Raw genomic sequence first — 3,479 nt, forward strand, 5'->3', positions numbered from 1 at the left:
ACACACACACACACACACACACACATATATATATATATATATATATATATATGTTCAAAAATCTTAAATCAAAACTTGAAACCCGAATATTACACTTTTCATGTATACATATTTTCGATTTATTCACATCTCTATATAACTCATTCGTATATATGTTCTGTAAGTATGAACATATATATGTAAATTGAGAAAATTAACTGAATGTGATACACGTAACATGTATGGATAAGTTGTATCAAATGGTTGATGATGAAAAAAATTATGAGTAGAGAAATAACAAATTCAAGGTTAGAAGAATATTTAATGTACCAAAGTATCAACCCGACTAATCCGACCAACCCGTACAGTTTGGGTTGAGTTGGGTTAAGATTCTTCAAACTGCAAACATTGAGCTAGATTGTTCAAATGTCTTTAATCCGATCAACCCAACCTATAAGCACCCTTAATAGTATTTAATTTAAAATGAAAGTGAAATTTTATATAGCTTTACAAATTAGATTTTGTTAATTTCATTAAATATTAAAAGTGAATTAAATAGTTAAGGTTGTTTTGACCTAATCTGGTATAAATAAACACGATTCTATTTAATGTTTTTTATTTGCAGAGATTCTTAACTAAAACTTTATCAATAAATCGGATGGAAAAAACCTAACGAACTATCATATTTTTGAATGATTAAAATTTTAATTTTTTTAATAAATTAATTCTTGAACTTTTTGAAATCGAATAAATAAATTTGTATATTTTAAACGATCAATTCCTTAGACATTTTTTAACAAAGTTCTAACACTTGTAAAACAAAAGTAATACATCATTTTTCTCAATCGTATCTTTATCAGTAACAAAGTAAAATAAGTCAATAAAAAATGACTGGACACCATTTTCTTTATCTATTATTTATTTCTCACTAACATGAAAAAAAAACAAAATAGAAGCTAATAGTTTTTTATATATTTAAATGACAATTAGATAATCATTACAAACACTTGTGCTTATCATTTAAATTGAATTTATGCAAGAGTTAATTAAAATGGTGTTTTTTTTTTCGTTTTATTGATACGTGGAAAAAGAAAGGGTAATTTCTTTCGTTTTATAAATATAATGGTTTATTCGTTCACAAAATATTCAAGGACCTAATTGCTTAAAATATTAAAAGTTTTTAGGGTTTTTCTTGGTTTTAGTAAGTGATAGGTCTTAATTTATTAACCCTATAAACACTATTTTTCTTATCTTTTTCCTTTTTTTATTTTTCCAAAATATCCCTTTGAGTCTTTTTAGTATATCTTTTATCATTTTTAGAGCTTGATATGAATTATTAGAATTTTATACCAATTTGGGCCTTGTCGCGTAGATTTTTGAGTCGGTAGGTACTAAAGCATCCTATTAGCAATTATTTGCTAAAAAAAGCCTAAGGTGCTGTTGAAGCTGAAGGAATAAGTTGTGGGCTTGGTATTTCATCAATTCTAGGGTCGGGCCAAGATTTAAGTTACATTATCACTAATCATTTTTTGTACCTTCAGAGTACAGTGCACTTAATTAGTAATACATAGGAGGCATTAGCTTATGTTTGAACATAACCTTTGGGTTTTAATTCTCTATATTTCATTTTGCTTTCTAGTTTAATATTTCGTGTTCACGTATTTCCCAAAGGCCGAAAGCTACAGTTGTTATTTCCCGGTTGCAATCAAAGTTCGAATATTTTGAATTCATCTCTTCTTCTTGTTATTTTCGGTTTTCTTACTTTAATTTTCGGTTGACTTTTGGAGCTACCCCATGGCAATGCATTGAATATTCAATCCTTTTGTGACTCGTGATTAATCTCCAGTAGTTAAGAATTTGTCTTCTGAGTTCTTAAAAACAAGTGCTTACTTTTTGTGACATAACTTGTCGTGTAAGTTACATAGCTTGACCCCAAGTTTCTAAGTCCTATAGTAATCCTATAGTATTGTCTTAGGTTATTTAATTTTTTATTGCTTTAAGCTTTAAATTGCTAAAATTTACGTAACTATTATTTACTTTTTCGCAATTTACTTTATTGTCATTACATTCCCGTAATTTACTTTATTGTCATTTACTTTCCTGCAATTTGTTTATAGTCATTTACCTTCTCAGACTTTACTTTCCCATCAATTAGCTTGGGGTGCAAGGAAAAGTTAAGATCAAAATCAATGTGAAAGTATAAAAGTGTCTTATATATAGTATTAATTATTGTCTAACTATTAATTTCAGGTGATTAATGTTTTATTGAACATTATATTTAATTAATTGACAACTAACTTTATATATGGAAATGTATTAACTTTCAAGTTTACAATAAATATAAAAACCTGAGGTTTATAAAAAGGTTATAAAGAATGTTAGTGGCTGACAAGTGCTAAACTCCTACAATGTAGGAAGGTAATGATGTGTCACACTAGGATTGACAACGTTTAACATAAATGATGTCGTATCGAAAGAAGTGGGCTGATATATACTATTTGAAGGTCGTCTGACCCGATTGTTAATACCGTGACAACACTATAGTATCATTCTGTGGTACGATAGGACTATCCAGGAGTGCTATATCATCTTTACTTGATCATCTGGTTTTATGTGTTAATAAAACTTTGCACCATTTGCTTCTTTATGAATGATTTTCTAGTTGATAACTCACTCACAAACACCATAAAAATTTCTTTGAATTCACCATTTGAAGTTAGTTTTAGAGACTGGAATTTTGAGAAACTTCTATAAGCCTTTCTTGTGGATTGATATCTGGTATTTTTACCATTATTACTTGTTAATAAAACGATAATAGACCAAGATTATATTTACACTGAGTTTTAATTATTTTTTAGGTTGCATAAACCGAACAACAATAAGTTCAAGGCTTTATATGTTGGATTTCGGTAAGTATAAGAATTTATTTGTTGAAAAAAATATTAGGGACTTAATAATACAAAATGTGATGGTTGGTTAGGAATGTTTTAGAAAAATCTAAATCAGTTTTATCGTTTCTAAACTTATGTTATTCAAATCCCGTGCACCTAATGTCATCGCTCCCCTCTTTTCTTCCAGTTTAAAGTATAAAAAAAAATCTAAATCAGTTTTATCCTTTCTTCCGCCTCATTGTCCTCTGCTGTTGTTGGACTCTGCCATCAATCTCCCTCTTTTTGATCTGTTTTTTTATCTATCGCTTTTCCCTCTTCTTTGATTTATCTGTACGTACTCTAAATTGTTGGAAAACATGGAGAACCGCAAGACAAAAAAAAGTACCAAAAAGAAGGAGATGGATGGCAGACGATGGCCGGTAATGGAGAGCGGACGACGATAGGTGTGTGTCCACAATAACACTGATCAATCTTCATGTAATCATTATAAACATGGCAGATCTAGAATATGGCATTAAGAACATCAAGATCCTTGAGAGAAAAAGTCAAACATATAAGCTCTGGTCAAACTCTCTATTATGAATGTAATCTTACAATTAAGCTCCTCTC

This window comes from Cynara cardunculus (genome assembly GCF_001531365.2).
Source record: "Cynara cardunculus var. scolymus isolate 2C chromosome LG 10, CcrdV1, whole genome shotgun sequence".
NCBI classification, from domain to species: Eukaryota; Viridiplantae; Streptophyta; class Magnoliopsida; order Asterales; family Asteraceae; genus Cynara; species Cynara cardunculus.